This window comes from Ambystoma mexicanum, chromosome 5p (genome assembly GCF_040938575.1).
Source record: "Ambystoma mexicanum isolate Mex_15411 chromosome 5p, UKY_AmexF1_1, whole genome shotgun sequence".
Taxonomy (NCBI): Eukaryota; Metazoa; Chordata; class Amphibia; order Caudata; family Ambystomatidae; genus Ambystoma; species Ambystoma mexicanum.
Window position 1 is genome coordinate 352,806,158 of NC_090930.1, and position 22,168 is coordinate 352,828,325.

General features: G+C 45.5%; 1 pseudogene; it reads left to right on the plus strand.

Moving 5' to 3' along the window:
• Window positions 1-12,191: 12,191 nt before the first annotated feature.
• On the plus strand, window positions 12,192-19,523 carry LOC138480531 (G1/S-specific cyclin-D1 pseudogene; annotated as a pseudogene).
• Window positions 19,524-22,168: the final 2,645 nt, after the last annotated feature.

Consider the following 22,168-nt stretch of genomic DNA (forward strand, 5'->3'; position numbering starts at 1 on the left):
CGTCATGGAAGAAAAAACAGAAAGAGGAACAAAGAAGGAGCTGTCCAAGCAGATCAATGTTAAAAGCACACAGTGGTACAACTGGCTGTCATTTGTTCTCCATGGCCTTCGAGTGAGAGAGAGCAGTCAGCAACCAGGTTTTCACCATACGTAATGCTATTTGGGAGAAATATGCCAAGCACTGACTAGTTGTTGCTGACACTGACTCTAGATGCATCTAAGGACTGGGAGGTATTAGAAGGTTACTATATACTGGACACCAAGACAGAAATTGACATGGGCAGTGCACACAAACATAGAAAGGAAGCAATATAGTTATGAATGTTTTTGTTGTTTTAGAAACACCCTAGATAATGACTTATGATGATAATGGGCAGTGCTTATGCAGTGCAATGCAGGACTTAATCACATTGGATGTGTTAGGACATACATGAATTGCTTCTTTTGATATATATATATTTTTATTTTGCTTCTTTTTTGAGTATGTGTACAACAAGAGAGTTGTATTGTAGTGTGCTTCATTTAGTGGGTCACCAATTGCAACTGGGCAAGGTTTTGAACTGCGATTATAATCAATCATAGAAAATGAGAAGATAAAGAAGTGGGCATGTTACCTACTCTGAGGACAGAGGCTGCCTCTCAGCTATGACAGTGAAAGCATTTTGCAACTGCAGGCTTTACTCCTGTTGCTTTACAGTGAAATAGACATTTTTGTTGTTATACATGCTTATACGTCCTGTTTCATGGGAGGAGAATGGGTTTAGCCAATCCATTTGTATATAAAGGTGAGCTAGGCCTGGGGGGATGAGAGCGGTAAGCAGCCCTCCCATAAACTGGTCTGTTTGGATTACAGCTGTAGAGGAGGTCCCAGATATGACCTGCACCCCTGCCCTCCATTGCGAGTTGCCAGTAAGGTACTCGCCAAGGTACGTGACGTATGAGGAGCAAATGAACCAACAGAGAGCCGCACTGGGACTCTGCCCCGTGTACATAAAGAGATCAGTACCGGTTGAAGCAGCCATAACACGACAACCCTGGGCAGCACGGTACAATATCAGACCGCCGTACCAGTCGCTGATGCGAAGTGAGGAATACCTGCACACGGTCCACGAGGAGACCCCTAAAGCCTTAATGGAAAGCCAATGGAAATAACCCAAGGGCCCGAACAGCCCCGAGAACAAACAGAATTAGCTACTGAAAGCACGTATGCCAGTACTAGAAACTGCAAGGATAATTATAATGGATGCAGGGGAGAGACACTGTTAAAACATAAGAGAATGGTGCCATGAGACAAGATGGAAGCAACCGCCCTGTTGAATGTGTGGAAATAAGCTTGAAACGCAAGATGCTAAGAAATCGATACTGCCTACAATGCTCAGTAGAAGAATAGAGCTGCAAGCGCCAACCATATATCTACCTCAATACTGCACAATGTACACGTGCGACTCCATTTTGTGAAAGCAGAAAAGTACCCAGCCGGCCAAAGGCCTGACAGGCCGAGTTTCGAAACCCAGCAAAGACCAGAGAAGGAGCGGAATCGAAACCCAACAAAGAGAGGCTTATGCCGGGGAGATCAAGGTCAACCAGAGAAGGGGAGGTGAGCATGAGCTTGCGAGACTCCAACTACAGAGAATACCAGCCCGCCCGTGAAGGTCAAGATAAGAGAGGCCCATGCAGGTGGCCAAGTGCACACAGAATGAAATGCACAAAAAGTTGGAAACTGAAGCAGATTCACAGTGGACCAGCAGGTGACCAGACAGGCGCGAAGATGTACCACCGCCTGATGTCATCCAGAAACCGAGGGTGCCATAACTTTTCCTGATAAGAGACTACAGATCCGAGGCCACACCCAGCCAACTAATTGACACATAGCCCTAAAACACTGATTGATGGAAGGGAGGCAGGGTGAATCTTGGGACACTAGGCAGCTGGGTGTCTACTCTGCATGCTGCTAATTAAAATGGAGATTTATGTTTAGGAGTGTAACTTGCCCAATCACAAGGGACCATGTAATCTAGGGTCCTATAGGCACTGTAACCAATGAGACATCGTACTTGTAGTGACATCAATCACGTGTGTTGTAGAGGGATGGGCCTAGACGCCCACCCGATAAGGGTTATCCAATCCACTTGTGTTATTTCCATATACAGATATAGCACCTATACTTAAGTTACCTTTCTCAACCAATTATATTGTATAATGATTTTTTGTAGAATTAGAGGTCAACGATGATGGATTTTGCCCATAAAAGAGGCTGGTTGACTAAAGTTCGGGGAAGTCGGGTTGAGGCAGGTGTTCGTGATTCTGCTGATTTTCATCTGCTGATGTATGTATCATTAAATGGACTTCCCTTTGCCAAAAGTCCTGATTATTGAAGCTTGCTGGAGTATGTGAATCCTGCACTCTATCTTCACATGGTGCAGCTATCATGCATTACTAGTTTTCGAGGGTGAGTACTGACCAATCGACCCGTCAGTAATTTCCTCTCCTCATCAACACAGCCCATTTCTCTCTACTTTTGGTCTCCTGTGTATTATTTGTGTCCAAGTGCCTTAGGCATTGTGTGGGAGCAGGAAAAGCCTCCAGCAAAGCCGCCTCAAAATCTATTGTAAGGATGGTACCTGGAGTATGATCTTGAGGGACTACTGGCCAAACAAAAAAATACACTGGCATTCTCCATGTTTTGTCTTTTATTCATGGCATCTCATAAACACTGTTACTCCACATAGGAACACATTTGGATGTATTGGCATCCCTCTGGTAGTGCCATCAATATAAAGTGTTCCTATTATCACAGCAGCCCTAGCATAACATATTCCTGGCATCAAACACACTACACAGTCCTCAGTAAGTGCAGTAGTCATGTTTAATTTGCTCAGGAGGTCCCTACCTAGCACGTTCACTGGGGTATGACTTGAAAATAATAACAGGGCTACCACCTCTTGGGTACCTACCTTGATGGGTAAATCTTCTATAAACAGAACTAACATTATTGCTCCAGGGAACCCCTTTATGTCCATGACTTGTCTTGATAAGGGAAAATTACCTTCCTTAATACAGGACGCTGTAGCTCCCATGTCTACCATGAAGATGAATGTGTTACTATCTATCCTCACACATACTTGCGGTTCATCTTCAAGGTTGGGAGTGAATGACAGGACTGGGCATGTCAGGGCTCTCTGTGGGCTGTCCTATTGTGGATAGGTATTCAAATCTGGAGTGGCAAAACATTTCCTCCTAGTACACTCACTCTGGTGTAATGAGTTACCGTACCCTGTGGCAGTGGGTTCTTGTCCCAGGACTGAGTTTGAGGCTGTGGGGCTTCCTGCTGTATATACGTCAGTGTAGGATGTGAGTGTGGGCTCTGTGCTTGCTTGTGTGGAGTTGACAGATACTGATTCTGCACTTCTTGTACAGGGTTAGGCATTTGTATGGGCCTGGGGCCATTGGCGGCATCATATTTGATGGCAGGCGGCATGTCAGCACACACGCGGACCCATTGGGATAATGGCAGGGATTGTAAGAATATACTGGTCTGCTCCTACACCCTTGCACAATGTGCCCTGTCTTGCCACAGGCCCAACATGGTCCCGGTCCGGCAAACCTGGTCCTCATTCCCCCGAATCCAACTCCTCAACTTCTGTGGAAACCTCCTCTTCCTCTCTGATAAACTCCTGCCTCCCTTCTATAATGTGAGTACCCTGGGTACCCTTCCATCCACTCTGGTGCCTGCCTTGCATACTGCTGCTTCTCAGGGGAGCTGGTAACCAGTGATCCTTCTACAATTAACTTTGCCAGATTCTTCTGAACTAACTTCTTTTCAGACTTCTGTGCCTGCTACGCTGATTCCCTTTCCGGCTCCTTTCTTCGCCTACAATGATGCACTATTATTGCCCAAATGTCAACCCATCCATTTGTCTCCATTCCTACAACCCATCTAAATCCTTTTGTATGTCCTTGGGGAGTCCCTTCTGTAGCATATGATAGAATATGTCTATGTTCTTGCCCCAGGGCTCACCTTTCTCTGCCCTCCACATTTCAGTAATCTGATTTATATACAATGTGGGGTCTTCATCTAACTTTGTAGTGCAGGCCATAATCAAATTAATATCTGGTGTGTCTGGGTATGCTGACTTTAATGCACTTCATGCTCTCATTCAACTGTCATTAAACTCTGCTCCATCATAGTTGTCATTATTCATCTGCACCAATGGGTACCCCGCCTTCCTCCAAATGTCATCTGCTTGTTCTCCTAGCAGCACAGCAAATACACTTTTCATGTCCCCACTGCCAATGTAATCCTTGCAGTCAGTCTTTCTAGCACATATATACATTTACCTGCTGTGAGTGAGGGTAACAACTTCATTAAACTGTTTCTATTCATGTGTGGCCAGGGCATGTATTGGGCACTTCCATGTCCCTTGTGTAGTAACAGAAGCTGTGTTTGTGCCTGTTTAGCCTTTGCATGTCTCCCTCTTCTCCTGCCTTTTGCTACAGCCAATCAAACTGCTTGTGCTCTAAGTCCTGGCCCCCATAGGCTCTCTACCCTCAGTGTTGGTATGGTGGTATCTCATCCTCCTGACTCTGCCCCTGCTCACCCTCCAATGGTCACTCATCCACCTCCTCTGCAGTATCTGCCATTCGAGTTTAGTCATTATCTATGATGACATAACGTGATGGATCCTCTACATGTCCACCAGCATTGGGGCTATCGTCACTTGCAGCTAATTGCACACCCTTAATCAATCTACTATCGATTCAAAACAAAATATAACCTGCTCTCCATTCGACTGCGTCTTTGGTCAATTTCCGTCCCTTCCCCTGCTGCTGCAATGCTTGCACCAACTCTGCTTCTGTCCTGTGTAGCACCTTTTCTAATCCTCTCAACACCCTATTTTCTACTGCATAATCAATAGATCTCCGGAAGCACTAGCCACTGAGTTGCTTAAAGCATTCGCGCTAGCAACAGGAGCCTTGGTGCGGGTTGGGGCACATACCGGTGGTCGGTATTTTGATGGTGCAGATGAGAGTAGCACTGGGTCTGGAAACACCCACGACCGTTCCCAAGTATGAACGAAAGTAGGAGCTAAGAAGCGTTTAGTAAAACAGAAATGGTCACGCAGGCGTCATGAAGAATAGAATAGGTTGCGCGACACAAGTGGGGAAAGAAGTAGTTTGCAATTATAGAAGTATGGAAAGGTTGTAGAACCCAGACAGGGTTATACAAGTAGGTTAGAGATTGCAGGTAGGGAGAGGTTGCAGCATACAACGATGGCATGTAAAACACGAAGAAGCCCCATTAATTCCACTGACCCCTGCAAGATCTCACTTCTGAAAATGTGAAAGCTTATCACACACTTTCAGGCCTCACAATGCTCAAACAGTATCCCAAGACCCAAGGTCAATTTTGCAAAAGGGAATTTTGCTTAACAGTTGAAACTGCACCACATAACGGTTCCCAAGGTAGTTTTTATTTGTAGCAGCGAGAAAACCGAGACATTTTGAATGCCAGGTGCAAGTAGTTGCTGTGCCAAATGATCCCAACATGAATGAATACATAGCGCCCCAAGTGGCTACTGAAGAGAGGTACACACACGTTAGGACAATAGGAAATCCAATAAATTAGCAAAATTGCTCTTAGCACAGCAGTTCCTCATCACGTGATCGGAACAGTGACTATTTATACCATGCCCAATTAGATAGTGCAGCTGCTAGGCATATTGTGTATCTAGAGAAGGAGATGACACCCAAGGCCACAAGTATGTCTGGAAGAGAGAACGTCAGCATGGGAATGAGATGGGAGTAACTTTCAAAGCCAGATCAAAGTAGTACACCCATCTCTCTTTCCCCACCATGTACCATGGCATCGCATAACAAAGCCCAAGGCTGGATGACCAAACAATCAACCAGTCATAACCTTCTTCACCTTATCTACTAGTCTAGTAGAATGCCAATAAATGGCAAGTTAGATTGAAATGTATCATTTTTAGAAGGATGAACCTAGGAGGAGTGGTTAGTAAAATAACAAAAAAACACTTAGTTGTGATAAAACCAATAGAAGTTTTACTTACTAACCATGACATCAGTTGTGACATTTCTCTAACTTAAAACCTTGTTGTTCCTTACACCATTTTGAGATTGTCTTTGTACGCTCTCCCGGCTGTTCGTACCTGAATAAAGCTGGGTTTTCTCATGCACTTCGTGTTACTAAGGTTATTGAGGTTTTCTCTATATTGTATACTTGAACCTATTTTAACATTTTGACATACTGCTGATATTCCCAGAGTCTGGCAGACAGTCAAGGACTCCTCACGCCTCCCCATTGGACAGTGGTGTTGGCATGCTAGGAGATGTCTACGTGCACACGTAAAAAGAGATTCGCAGGAGCCCAGTTTCCGCAAGTCCTGCCCAGTTTCGTAGGCAGCATGCTGGGTGCCGAGAGAGGAACAGGCAGAGAGAGGAGGCTCGACACTGACAGAACTTGGTGTCCTATAGAGTGAGTATATTTGTACGCAACACAATCTGTGGAGTGAATATTGGGGGAGGTAATCGCTGATTGTTGTTTTAGCTTAATAAAGTGTATTGAAGACAGAAAAGAGATACTTCCAACAGTGGTTGGAGAAGATTGTGCACTGAGGCTAAGGTATTGCACAATTCAGGAGGCAGTAAACAAGATAAATGAGGGATATCCTGTAAATATTCTGTAAAAAGGCAAGAAAACTGTGTAGAATTGATGTTATTTGATGTTGGTCATGTATAGATATTGTTTTAGTATATAATAGGATGGTAGAGGTGTTTACTGTGTTGGTAGAGTAGCGGTTATGATTGTTTGGAGGTAAGTATGGAATATATTGAGGTTGTATCTTGTTGGTGTGATTTAAAGAGGACATTGTGCTGACATTGTAAAGAATTGGGAGGGAGGGCGTGAGAAACAGGAGATAGAGACTGTGTTGAAACAGCGATTGTTGAATTTTATGGTACATTGTATTTTATATTATTAAAATGGCTGACAACCCCATTGTTCATTTGTGTAAGGCGTTTCCCGAATATAAAGGAATGATACTCAAAAACCATGTACAATGGGTCAAAGATATGGCCAGCAAGATGTTTCAGCCATGGTCTCATGAAAGGACACTTTCAAAGATCTGCTGCAACATATTTACACGTACATACATGCCACACAAAAGGAAAGGACATTACAATAAAGACTGAGCATACTCAAATAATAGAAGATCTTTGAGGAGGAGGAGCAGGTTACAAAACAACATATAGCTAAAAGAGAAGATGAATGGTGTGTTCAGCCCACAGCACCTCCTCCCCTTCACCATGATCTTAGCAAGGATTATATCCATTGAAAACAGCTACTGCAGGATACAGCATTCCCTAATTTGTGCTCCTGAAGGAGGAAGATGACCTTAGGGATAAAGAAACAAAAGGTGGTCCTAAATCGCATTAGCAGTACGAGTGGAAAATGATAAATGGCACAATTTTTTTTAATTTTTTTTTATTTTTTATTTTTATCGGCAGAAATGCCTTTAGAAAAGAAGAACAGATATTACACTACAATTTATTCTCTCTTCTCTCCTTAAATGTCCGGGTAACTTTCATCTGTTAAAACCTTAACATCATAAGATCACAGGCCGCATTCGAGCTTTCGCCAGCTGGGAGCCTCTTTGATGCATTCTCACAGTTTTTCCCTTGTTTTAGGTATTACGTGAGTAGTTTTTTCAACAGACTAAGGAAGCGAATTAACGCGTAGTTCAGTTGTTTCTCTCGGCTGTCGAACAGGGCTTGCCACCAGTCGTCCGCACTTGGCGTTTGAAATTTTGTTAGATGAGGCCCTAATGTCAGTGTTCTCTCCCGATGTAGTCTCTTGCAATGGAGTGTCAGATGTTTTAAAGTTTCTTCCTTCTGATTGCAAAATCTACAGGCTACATTAAGTTCTTCTGTTTTGTGTAGCTCTCTAGACCACTCTCTTGTTTTAAATGCGTTTAGTCTGAAATGTAGAAACAGGGCTCTACCTCCATTATCTGGGAACAATTCGATATAAGACTGTAGAGTGTTTAGATTTCTAGCTTCACACGGGACATCCTTCATTAAATGATTAGCTGATCTTAAGTTCCCAGTCACGATCCAGTCCATTCGCCAGACCTTAGTTTTTGCGGCATCTGGGTTGTTGTGTAGTATTTTTAGGTCGATGTCGTAGAAAGCCAATATTTCCTTGCAGCATTTATACCACAACGACAGCAGACAATTGGGATTTCCTTTGCTAGGATTTTGTAGTATTTCAAATTGCAAGGCCACTTTCTTCATGGTCACCTTTCTGAAGAGGCTCAACAGGTTCCAGCTAACTCGTGCGTTGATTGATATTAAGTTTAGCTCGTATCTGATACATGCAGTTGATGTACCCTTTGGTAGTTGCAAAACTCTTACCTAGAAGATGTTTTCTAGGGTGGACCAGACATCCGCAGAACATTCGAGAGCGTTTTCTGCGCCAAAGATCAGGGCCGGTACTACCTTTTGGCAGTAGAAGTTCCCTACCGGTTTTATTGAGAATTTTCCGTATTTCTTGTGTAATACGCTAGCTTGGCATGCAAATTGCAGGCATTTGGTTTTGCTACCTGTTCCCATTGACTGTCGTTCAGGCTTGAATTGATTTGCATGCCGAGGTATCTTGTGTTTGTTGTGTTACTTAGCCACTCTTTTCCCAAGTGCCATTTAGGTTTTTTGTGTTTTGATGAATTCAAGTTTTGCAGCGTTAGTACCTCACACTTCTTTTTGCTGATTTGTACGCCATTAGCTCTCACATATAGTTCCACTGCATCGATCTTTCGCTGTAGGCCTATAGATGTTACATCTAACAATATTAGGTCATCGGCATATAGCATCCAACTTAGTGGGGCTCTGTGTATTTTTGGAGAAAAGGAACGTACGCTGTCAATTGCTCCTCCAATGTCCGATAAAAATAAGTTGAATATTATAGCAGCCAGGTGGCAACCCTGTTTAACCCCGCAGAAGGTGTTTATCCCTTTGGACAGGGAGCCATTTTGATCCAGGCTAATTTTAATGCTTTTACCAGTGTGGAGCTCTTTGATGGCCGCTATCAGATCTTCTGGACATTCCCACGTCTTCATTTTCTCCCATAGTAGCTCTCTATCTATGCTGTCGAAGGCATGTGAGAAGTCTATCAGTGCGAGGTACACCTTGGTTCTTGTTCTTATGGCTTCCATTTTGAGGAGATTGATTAAGAGGAGATTCAAGGCACAGCCTACACCCTTGACAAAACCAGTCTGTCGTGGGTCCAGATGTTTTGAGTCAGCTGCCCATTTCACAAGTTGTTGTTGTAGTAGAGTCGCATACACTTTGCCTAGCACATCTAGCAGCACGATGGGTCGGTAGTTTGTCGGGTCAGATCGATTCCCTTTCTTGAAAATTGGAATGATTATTGCGCATTTCCATGAATCCGGGCTTTTACAGTTGGCTACTATTCTTTTGAACATCGTGTGGCATAGCTCCGCCCACAGCTCTGGATTTTCTTTGATTGTGTGGTTTGTTAGACCATCCGGGCCTGGTGCTCTGGAGGAGCCAGCTCTTTTTATTATCTCCTCGATGTCATTTTTATCAAAATCTATCTTCCATTTTTCTAGGTTAGATGATGGAGTCTCTACTGTGGTTGTTCTTTTACTATACAGCTTCGAGAAGTGTTGTATCCACTCAGCTTCAGTAATTACATTTGTCAGTAATGCCGTTTGCGGGGCTCCTTCGTTGTTGATTATCTTCCAAAAATCCGAGGAATTTTTGTTTTGCAATTTTTCCATTATTAGTTCGGAATCGTTCTGCATCATATCTGCTTTGTGTGTTCGTAACCAGTTTTTGTACTTTTGTTTGCAATCTCTTTTTGCAGTTAGATAACTATTGGAGTCAGTTTTCGGTAGATGTCTTATTTGCGCTCTTAATTCTCTCTTTCTTCTTCTCACCTCTAGGTCAAATTTATGTTTTGCAACAAAGCCACGAGCTTTGAATCCTTGATGTTTTTCTTTGAAATTGTCTAAGAGATGGATATATTCAGTCTCCTTTTGCTCATCCACATATGTGGTTAGTATGTTTTTAACCTCTGTCTCCTTTAATTTCAGTCTGAGCCTGTTGGATTCAATCATTACCGGGAATTTCCATGTTGAGGTTTTAGCTCCATAAGCTGTGATACATGACAGAATGACTAAGTCATGATCACTAGTGGTGATAGAGTGCAGCACGAGTGATATCGAGTGTTGATGTATTTTCTCACTGACATAAAAGTAGTCAAGCGTCGATCGTTGGGTGCCTCTAGACCAAGTTGGTTTAGCTGGAATATCACCTGCTAAGTTTCCGTTCATCAGCCTGAGGTTTCTTAGCTCCATCTCTTTCGCCCATTGACTGGCGAGTTGTGTTTTGCTAGAGTTATTTGAATTCGATTCGATGTTTGATGTTAGACAGTTCATATTCAAGTCTCCACAGATCACAGTATCAGCGCAAACGTCTGCTTTGAACCAATCATCTATGACAGTTGTAACTTGGTCTATATATCCACTGCCGCTTATTATCTTGTGGTTCCAGTATAGATTCAGGATTCTTCTTTCCTATGTTACTTTGTGCGATTGTCGTTGCCTGAATGTAAGGAGTCACGTTTTCGGTATTGAGGATTTGGTATCCGGAGCTTTTTTTGACCAGGGTAATAAGGCCTGCCATGGGCCTACCCATCAGTTGTTTGTTCTGCGGACTTATAGTGCACAGCTGATTATTGGTCATATCATCAGGAGTTTTCAGTTGTCCTTCTCTTATTTGCATCTGGTCTAGATCTTGTTTGTTTTCGGGATCAGATGCTGATGATGAACAGTTTATCTCCCCCGTGCAGTCACCGTCACCGGCTTGCTCGACTGCCGCCGTGTGGGTTTGCGTGAGGTAGCCAGCGAGTTCCATCTTCGCAACTGTAATCTTGTTTGTGGGTGTAGCAAACTTTCCGCGTGTAGGCGGCCAGCAGACGCCATTTTAGTCTGTACTAATAGGTCCACGTTAAGTTTTCCAATAGGGCCTTGTGTTTCGGACATTCTCTTTTTGGTGTGAGTGCTCGAGTCTCTACAGGTGTGTGTTTCACTCAGCTCAGTTTTAGAATGATCTCTGTACTGTGGGGGATTAGGGATCAAAGGGGTCAGGCCCCCCGCAGACTCCCGAAAACACCCCACTCAAATGATAGACTATTTGAATCTGGCGTTATGTGCTTTTTGCTCGGCTTTCAGAAATAGATAGTATCGGATATTTACTTAGAGTGCGGGGTTAGCTCACCTTGTTTATCCGAAGCAGTGAGTTCAACCGGACTCCAGTCTCAGCTCTGGGTAAGAACACTTAGATGTTGTTTATCCGTCAGTCTGTTACCTTTATATTGCGCTCCTCCAGCGCCAAACAGCCGCACAACAGCCAGCGCCCTCAGGCTTATCGCCGCAAGGGTGGATTGGGCTGTGCTTTGTGGCGAGGAAAGGTCACATGACTGTTCACTAGACAGCCATGGTGCTCCGCCTCCTCCTGGAAGCAAGCGTGTGTCTTAGCGCGAGTTCTTGGAAACTCCCAGCGCAAGATAGCCGGGAACAGTAGCAGCAGCAGCAGGCAAGAAAAGCGTTTGTTTTTTTCAAAATTGCAAAACACACGCCGCTCGCCTGGATTGGGCTGTGCTTTGTGGCGAGGAAAGGTCACGTGACTGTTCACGTGACAGCCACGGTGCTCCGCCTCCTCCTGGAAGCAAGCGTGTGTCTTAGCGTGAGTTCTTGGAAACTCCCAGTGCAAGACAGCTGGGAACAGTAGCAGGCAGCAGCAGGCAAGAAAAGCGTTTGTTTTTTTCAAAATTGCACAATTTAGAAGCACAGCTAAGGGAAGCAAAGAAGAATGAAAGACGGTGAAAAATATGTAGGAAGGGGCAAGGAGCAGCATTTACACCAGATAAATGCATGGGAGGTAAGATATTGTTTAAAATAGACGGACAGAACACTGACAATGACACTGTGAAGGCCCTGGAAAAGGGGGATGAATAGGAGAGAAGGAGAGAAGAGTAAATAAGGGAGGTAAACGCTATCATTAGTCGAAGGGGGACAGAGAAGAAAAGAGCATGAAGCAGGTTGCTGACAGCATCAGCAAAAAACATAATAGAGAAGATAAAACGAGGAATGTATGTAAGGGAAGGTCTTGGAGATTTCAACAATGATATGCTGGAGCAAGAGGAAGAAGAATGGGAAGATGAGGGAGAGTAAGAAAGAAGAGGTGACACGAGCTCTGCAAGCAAGTGAGCCAGAAACACCAGAATATCCACCAATAGATTCAAGGGATAACGAGATAGACCTGAGCGGGGTCCATCACTCTCAGGGCTTCTCCCAATAAACTCAGGAAGAAAACCACCAAATGTAACCAGATTAAAGAACTTCCAGGCTGTGAAACTGGCCATATGACAATAGCATAAAAAGTGAAGAAGGTTGTGGCTGCGCCCATATGCAAGACATTGATGACACAATAACCCTTGATCCAAAAGGGGAGGGGACTGACTCAGTATATAGTGTGGCTGCAAACAGATAAGGACAATTTAATAGCTAATTTACCATCATTGACAGCAGGGACAGCAAAGTAGATTTATGAGTTCGAGAAAAGGACGGCAGGATTGACATTGGCAGTAGGGGATGTGAACAGTTTATTTGCTTTGGGAGAACAATCAGATCATGTATGGAAAAGAGCAGGGCATCCTGATATGATGGCATAAAATACCACACAAGATGGTTCACCTTTCAACAATTGCTGAGTGAGTGTTTGGAGGGCGTCGAGGCCGCATTCTCAAAGACCTTCATCATCTTCTTTCTAAATTCATCCCATTTTCATGGCGAATCTGACTTAGTCGGGCATCGTACCAATTTGGTAGATGTATCCGAGGAAGAGGAGGGAGATCTATGTCTCCTCTTAACCTTTTTTTAAGAGGAAGATAAAGAGCCTCTCGATCTGCTGCTGATCAAGATCTCTTGGAATGTTTATGATGATACAATACTTTAGAATCGCTCGATTTCCTTAGTCTTTTTGACGAGGCCTTCGAGGAGGCCTTCGGAGATTCCTGCCACACCGCCAGTTTACCTTTCCTCTCACAAAGGGCCTTCTCCGAGGCATCGACTGACAGGAGCCACAGTCACTGGTTCGATAGTCTGAACCTAGGCACCAAAGACAAACACAGTGAGGATCTGTAATCGACATCTTCGATCCACAGTCGATACATTTTTTTAACCCCGTCTTGGGAGTAGGAGGGGTGGAAGAAGATGATATCTTCTGATGAAAATTTCAAAGTGCGCTATTCTCGAGAGTGAAGCAATCAGAAACACGGAACTGAAGCCAAAGGGTGCACAGCGCTCTCTGCCGTGAATTTCTTTTCCAATGCAGCGCAGCTGGAAGGATACGCATATCATAAGGTGAGGAATACGTAGGAGGACACAATCCATTCAAAACAAGGGGATGTTGGGACAAAGATATTCGAGTGTTTTATCACATTTTATGATAGAGTTTTCCCGAAGAAGTGCAGAAACAAATAAAGAAAATTGTTGGGATTGAGATGAAACCATGTCCAGAAATTCTGTTGAGTAGTGTTCATTATTGCTGAATGAAACAAGAAATGGAAAGGAACAAGATAGAGGACAAGCAGAGAAAAGAAGCTAAATTGGTGCAACGAAATTGGCAAAGTTAACGGTAGAGGCGACAACGAACATTGGGGGAGAAAATTATGAGCAGTAGTATCAACAGCAGAGGCAAGCAGATATTTGGTAGGATGAGGAAGAAGTTATTATTTCCTCAGGTGGAGAGGTTATGTACTGAGGGGGAGAGGGTATGGGTTCAGAGGTGGATATGGATGAGGTTTTGATGGGATGAGACCACAATTTGGAGGGTTCAAATGTTCTGGGGGACAATGTTGGATGTGCAGGAGGACAGGGCATTATGCATGAGCATGTAGGAGCAGAGGGGCAATGAATGAAGGATGGCAACACCTTGGCCCGTGAGGGGGATCTCCATTTCTGCCACCATAAGATGCAGAGCAAGAGCAGGGCACATTCCTAGATATGCAATAGCAACCACTCCCACAACATAATCCACAGCAGCCGCATATACACCAGATACCACATCATCAGATGCCCCAGATACAGCAGCTGCAGCAACCACAAGTGCAACAACAATCACTGTATCCATTACAAATGCAAACACAACAGTCTGTGCAGTGGGACAGGAATATATTGCTACAATTCCAGTGCCCAAGACAAGGGATGCAACAGTGGTGGGGGGAATACCTTTACAGGAACAGGGATGAGCATCTACCACCTCTAGAACAGCCCAAAGAAAAGCTTGATGTGTCCAGTGATATCAGTAACTCCCGACAAGGAAGAGTAAGCCTGAGTGAGGGTGACAATAGGGGATAGGATGTTCTCTTTTTTGGTTGACACAGGGGAAATGAGATCTTGTGTCAGGGAAAGGGGGTTTCCACTGTCACAAATGATGGTGGAGACACAAGGGTTCCCTGGGGCAATGACAAAGATTCCATTCACAGAAGAGCTACCTATAACAGTGGGAGAATATACGGTTGCTGAGACATTGCTGAATTCTCAAGAGATATGATGGGTAAATTAGATATGATGATTTCATTTACTGAGGAAGGGATAATATGCTCAGCACCAGGCATTCATTACACAAATTCAAGGGATTTATACAAGCATTCTATGGTCAGAAACAATTAAAAGGGATGCCTTTAAATGCAGAATTATTCCTTAATGGAGTACAAGTATTGTTAGGATCGCTCTTGCAAATACAGGATATAAACTAAAACAATGGGCCGAGAGGAGGATGGCAGGCAACAATCCAGCACATTTCAGAGCAATATATATTTATTTTCGAACACTGCACATTTTCAGTAGTGATAATCGGACCAATAATTTAAAAACCAATGTTCAAAAATTGTCCGTAATGGCTCACACTCCATTCAATCTACTCCATCAGGTATTCTCATTCATCCGTACATTTGCAATAATCATTCACTTTACATTTCATAATATCGGCCTTGTAACATACACTTATTCACAAGTTTTCCTACACCCCATATGTATACTGGTGTGTCTCTCTATTATGCAACAATGTTCTGATTTTGTCGACACATGTTTCAGTCGGAAAAGGCGCACCCGGATACTGTGGCCATTAATTTCTCCAACCTTCTTCAGGACGCAAGTGGATACCTTACTGTGCACCCCTTCTATGCTATGGAGTTGAACTCTAAATCTAAAAAAATAAATAAAATAAAACAACCCTTTTACCACTAGTGTTCAAACCACCCTCATTCATTCTGTATTTAGGCACATCAACTTATGCATGTAAGCAATACATTGTTACGAGCCATTTATTTACCCCAAGAGAATTCTGGATGGAAGTCTACGACCATGGGAAACAACTTCCCAGTAGGGTAGTAGTTCCTCCAAAACTCTGGGTGCCCTTAGTACTGTCTCATGCTTCCTTCTCTCACACAGTCTCAAATCTAGGACCAAACATATTTGAATAAAGATAAGAGCCACATATCGTGGACAGACAAGATGATTAATGTATTTGAGGAACTGAAAGAAGCAATACGTACAGCCCCCTTTTTGGAAATATCAGATAACAAGAAAAAACTGTATGTAATCTCAAATACAAATGGATACGTTGTGACAGTTGTCCTCATGCAAAAAACTTCAATGGGGCACAAAACATTGGCATTCTACAGTGGGATCTTGATCGAGTGATGAGAGGGCATTTCCCATATGAACAAGCACTGGCTACTGCAAAGTTTACAACATAAAAATCATCCACAATAATGATGGACTGAGCATTAACATAGAGCATGCCTTGTTTTCCGTTCCCAAAAAAACCACAGTCCACACCCACTACACAGGGGGCATCTGGGAATGAGGTCACACTGCCCAACCCATCAAGAAAGATTGTTCAGATGTTGCAGAGGGAATCCAGCGAGATTGATTGCTGAACCAGTGAAGGGAGGAGAGGGAGTTTGTGACTGTTCTAAACATACAGACATACACGATGATGTACACAAATAAAAGAAACAATGTAAGAAGGGCGAGAGGTGGACTTCATTGACAGTGCATAGACGATAGATCAGACTACTGGATTGAGTCATTCAGGAGTAGGGGCGATGGTTCTGAGGTTGTGACAAGTTCCATACTACCAGCAAATGTTTCTGCAAAGGCAGCTAAGTTAGAAGCAATGATATTATCATTCAAACAGCACAAGGATCAGGTATTGATGATGTATTCTGACTCTTCCTACATGATGTCTACATGATGTCTACATTACACTCAGGACTGTCAGTGGAGAAGAAGGAGAAGAAGGGGCATTCACTGGTACACAAGTACAACATACTGTGAGACACCTGAGGGAATTCTCCCAAGAAAACCTTGAGAATCCCTTATTCAGGTGGCCAGGGAAGGGCTGGTGCTCTCAGTTCCCAAACCTGGGTGCGGACTAGCGAGGGAGGATCACCTGGGTAGGGGAATCCAGTGCTATGCTTGGAGAAATACCCCAGTTGAGACGTTGTATTACACTAGGGAGGAACACAAAGTCCTTGAGGCCTTTATAGGCTATTCCAAATTAAACCCCCTTCTGCACAGTCATTGTCCCATATCAAAATCCAACAACCCCTCCATGTCTGTGAAACCAATTAGGAACCTGAACAATGTTAACATGGGTAATTACATCTCCCTGAGTCCCTATTTTCCGGTTACCTACCCGGGTACTCCCAGTCATTCTTCTCCCTGTCCCTCTGATTATAATTTTCCAAACTTCCAGTTGACTGTGACAACACACTATAGTTCCCAGAATTCCTCCTACTCATTTCACAAACCCTACAAAACACACCTTTCCGAGCTCATCACAACCGCTAGTACAAGGGATATAATTTCTTATGACACTTTTTCCCCATCCTCTCCCAGCAGAATATTTACAAACTCTACCCCCAACACTTTTCCGACACAAACACTTTCCTACACCAAGAAAGACAATGGACTAACACCAGAGCCGTTTACCTGACAAGTCCCAACACAAGGGTCAGACAGCGTCAGGCAATTGACAATAACTAGGCACACCTGATGGCCCTCTCCCTTCCACACACAGATAAAAGGCAGAGCAAAAGAGCACACTTTGAGCAAGGCTGAATGCTCAGGGCTACAGCTACACCACAGTGGCAGTTCAAACGAGGAGAAAGGCAGCCGGGAGGGACGACGAGGAGGGAGTTGTCCTTACCCGTTTCAACTCAGATCTGTGAAGCCTCCAAAAGGGAAATCATAGGACAGAGAAGTCCAGCTGGCATGGTCCAGCTGGCATGTGCTGTGACAGGTATAAACTGCACACATGTTCCACCCGCTTTGACAGCCAAAGCAGGAAGAAGCGCTTGCCACCATGGTGCCATCCTTGACTCCGGAGACAAGAAACTGCAGCAGTTTATCACAGCCTGTAATTCGGGGAAGACAGATAGGAAAACCAAACTGTGCTGGGCTCAAAGTTGCAGGCGGCAACGTTGTTGAACAAAGAACGTGTGTAATTGAACTGTAAAAGAAACCCTAGTGAAAGGTTCAGAGGTCCGGCGCTGCAGGCACGCTCATTCGAAGGACTCTGACTGAATCCTTATTTGGATTGTCTTGTTTTGGGGAAACTATGTTGCAAGAGGTTAAAGGAGAGGCCGGTGTGAAGTATCGAAGTGGTCCTATGAGGTGTGGAAGATTTTATTTGCCCATTAGTTCTTACAATATAACCTGCCAAAGCTATTATAGAAAACCAATTGCTATTATAAAGTGAGCTACTAAAAGCCATTCATGAAAGCCTTTCTAACTGAAATGACTAGGCCGCACTTTGAAATAGATTTACCGCACACAATGCACAAAACCTGCTTGCTTTAGCTAAATGAGTACGTTCAAGGCATAAACTTTGTACAGCTTTTGTACGAGTTTTAGTCTGTACATTATAGCACAAAAAAGTGCCTGACATGGACTTCCCTTTTCGCAAAGCGGGCTCCTCCATTTCTGGCTGGGAATATGTCTACCGATTTACCATGGGAAGAATCTGTGCCGAAAGGGGCTGATAATTCACAAGGACTATCTCTGTGCAATGTTTGCACAGGTATTGTGACTCCCAAAGACATTGCAGGAGTGACAGAGGGACTGCGGTGTAACATCAGGGCATGAAAGCTGAAGTGACTGTGCTGATTGACAATGCTTCTTTTCCTGATTGCCATTGCTTCCTTCTCTACAGCGGATTGTCCAGGGCGATGAATACCGGCATCTGTAACAAACTGTCTTTGGGGTGAGGCATATGAACACCCCTGAAACTCCTATAACCCTTGTTTTATCTCATTCTTTTAGGACATTTCCTGTGAAAATCTATCTAACTGCCACCAAGAACTTAAATAAACACTGATTGTGCTACAGAGCCAATCCCAGGACACCAGGTGGAAGGGCAGACTTGAAACACCTGCTACTGTACTGCGAGGTGGAGAGCATCGAGAAGGTCTACCTGGACTCCTATCGCCTGAATGACAGGGTGATACAGGTCATGCTGGAGGCCGAGGAGAGCTGCTTCCCCTCAGTTTCCTACTTCGAGTGCGTGCAGAAAGAAGTGCAGTCCTACATGTGTAAGATTGTGGCCACCGGAATGCAGGACATAAGTGAAGAGCAGAGGTGTGAAAATGAGTTGTTCCCTCTGGCAATGACTTATCTGGACAGATTCTTGTCCGTGGAACAGCTTAAAGAAAACCAATTGCAACTCAAGGGGGCAACTTGCATGTTTCTGGCAATGACTTATCTGGAAAGATTCTTGTCCATGGAACAGCTTAAAGAAAACCAATTGCAACTCAAGTCGGGCCACTTGCATGTTTCGGACATCATAAATGAAAGAAAGCATCCCATTAACCATGAAAAAGCTATGCATCTACACAGCTAATTCTATTCGACCTTCTGAATTGGTGCAAATGAAGCTGTTGACATTGAACAAGCTAAAATGGGACTTGGCCTCCGTCACCCCTCATGACTTCATTGAACATCTTCTTTACAAAACTACTCTGACAGAGTACACCAAACCGATCATCCACAAGTATGCACAGACTTTCCTGGCCCTCTGTGCTACAGACATCAGCTTTATTTCAAACACTCCATCCATGCGTTGCTGCAGCTGTGCAAGGCCTTCACATAGGCAACACTTACAGTTTCCTCTCCCAGCAGTGTCTCACATCCTTCTTTTCACAAATCATCAAGTGTGATCCAGATTGTTTATAGACTTGTCAGGAGCAAATTGAATTGCTGCTAGAATCCAGTTTATGCCATGCAAAACCACATGTGTCTGGGTGCAAAAGTACTAGCAATGAGGATAGCCTACCTTGCACTCCAACTGATGTATGTGAGGTGAACATTGGAACATTTAAAGGGACTTGTGCACCACTAGTGTGGCACTGACTATAGGCCCAATTCATAGGATCTGGCGCTGCAGCAGCACAAGCGCCTTGCACAGAGAGGGAGTGTGCGCCACGCATGCACCAGTTGCAGCGCAAAACAGCATTTTTGCGCATGCGTATTCATGGATTTCCTGAGCCATTACCAGCCGTGGCACAGTGAACATCCAGCAGCGCCAGTTATGCCCCCAACACGCCCCTTACGCAGGAAAAAGCCAGTGAAATGTCCTATATGGTGCAAAGGCCCGGCGCTCTCCTTGGCCCAACCCAACAGGCCCCCTCCATCGTAACAGCATGAAAAAGCTGAGCGTGCCCCACTCATGGCAGTCAAATCACATGAAAATGCCCTTGCATAACCCAGCGAAATCCCGTACCCCGCTCGTGCCAGTGAAATCACGTGAAAAGGGCTTTGCGTCCCCCTGCAAAATTGAGTACCCCGCTCGCGCAAATCAAATTGCGTGAAAAGGTTCTTGTGTACCCCCGTGAAATCACGTACTCTCCTCGCACCAGCCAAATCACGTGGAAAGGGCTGCGTGTGTGATGACGGGTGTTTGGGGGTCTCATGTGGTGTGGACTGCATGCAAGGTATGGTTTTGGGTGATGGGCTGCCTGCAGGGCATGGTCATGTGTGTTGGGGGTGCGCTGTGGTTTGGGATGCCTGAGGGGCATGGTCATGGGTGTTGGAGGTCCTCTGTGGTGTGGGCTGCCTGCAGGGCATGGTCACAGTTGTTGGGGTCCCCAGTGGTGTGGGCAGCCTGTGGGGCATGGTCACAGGTATTGGGGTGTCCCCTGTGGTGTCGGCTGCCTGCGGGGCAAGGTCAGGGTTGATGGGCTGCCGGTGGGGCATGGTCATGGGTGTTGGGTGGTCCCCTGTGGTGTGGGCTGCCTGCAGGGCATGGTCACGGGTGTTGGGGGGTCCAATGTAGTGTGGCCTGCCTGCAGAGCATGGTCATGGCTGTTGGGGGGTCCCCTGTGTTGTGGGCTGCCTGCGGGGTATGACCACGGGTGATGGGCTGCCTGTGGGGCATGGTCACAGGTGTTGGGGGTTACCTGTGGTGTGGGCTGCCTGTGGGGTATGGCCACGGGTGATGGGCTACCTGCATGCCTGGACACGGTGTTTGGAGGTCCCATGTGGTGTGGGCTTCCTGTGGGACATGGTCATGGGTTTTGGGGGTCCCCTGTGGTGTGGGCTGCCTGCGGGGCATGGTCACAGGTGTTGGGGGGTCCCCTGTGGTGTGGGCTGCCTGTGGGGCATGGCCACATGTGTTGGGGGTCCCCTGTGGTGTGGGTTTCCTGCAGGTTATTGCCATGGGTGATAGGCTGCCTGTGGGGCATGGACACGGGTGTTGGGGGTCCCCTGTGGTGTGGGCTGCCTGCGGGGCATGGTCACGGGTGTTGGGGGTCCACTGTGGTGTGGGCTGCCATGAGGAATGGTCATGGGTGATGGGCTGCCTACGGGGCATGGTCACAGGTGTTGGGGGGGTCCCCTGTGGTGTGGGCTGCCTGTGGGGCATTGTCACGGGTGTTGGGGGGTCCCCTGCAGTGTTGGCTGCCTGTGGGGCATGGTCACGGGTGTTGGGGGTCCTCTGTGGTGTCGGCTGCCTGCAGGGTATGGCAAAGGGTGATGGGCTGCCTGCAGGGCATAGACACGGGTGTTGAGGGGTCCCCTGTGGTGTGGGCTGCCTGTGACACATGGTCACGGGTGTTGGGGGTCCCCTGTGGTGTTGGCTGCCTGAGGGGCATGGTCACGCGTGTTGGGGATCCCCTGCAGTGTGGGCAGCCTGCAGGGTATGGCCACGGGTGATGGCCTGCCTGCGGGGCATGGACACAGGTGTTGGGGGTCCCCTGTGGTCTGGGCTGACTGCGGGGCATGGTCACAGGTGTTGGGGTGTCAACCTCACAGTGAAATCGCATGAAAGGGCCCTTATGAGCTCGCGCCAGCCATTTTTCATGACAAGGCCAGCAAAACCATGTGAAAAGGCCCTTGCCTACCCCACGATCACTGCTGCGAGAAATGGTACACTCATCGTAGTGTATACAATTGTTTGTTGTTTACTTGCTCTTTTATGCTGCACTGGGGTGTTCATGCCAGCTTTTGCATGTTGTACGTGTTTCCGGCTTTGCACGTATTTTGTCGCACGTGGGTTTGCCCTGTTCGATTCCAGAAACACATCTTGTTAGCGTGCATGTGGGCTCTGCGAGGAATTTTGCAGCTGTACTTCCCCCGTATCGCCCACATTTTTGCGTGTTGTTCTCCATTCCACCTGTTCCGCCCCCTTTTTAGGTTTGTGCGCTGGACGTTGTGCGCCTTCTCTAGGCATCACGCGTAGAGCGTCCGTGATGTTGCAATGATGTGTAGGACCCGCGTGCATTCGGTGCAGCTTGTGGGTAAGCCACGCTCAATGTGTACCATGAATAGTGAAATGGGCGCTTGCGCGCATTTTGCATGTGTGCGCTGCGATTTTCACACTTGCCCCTCTGTTTTCAGAGCACATTTATTTCATGAATGACCTTCTATATTTCACAAGCGATTGTCCAGGAAGAAGAAATATATGAAACTGTTCCATAAAAGAAGTAATGTTCATAATGGCCATTTGTGGAAAATTGCCCATTAGTTCTTACAATGTAACCTGCCAGGTAAAAGTATAT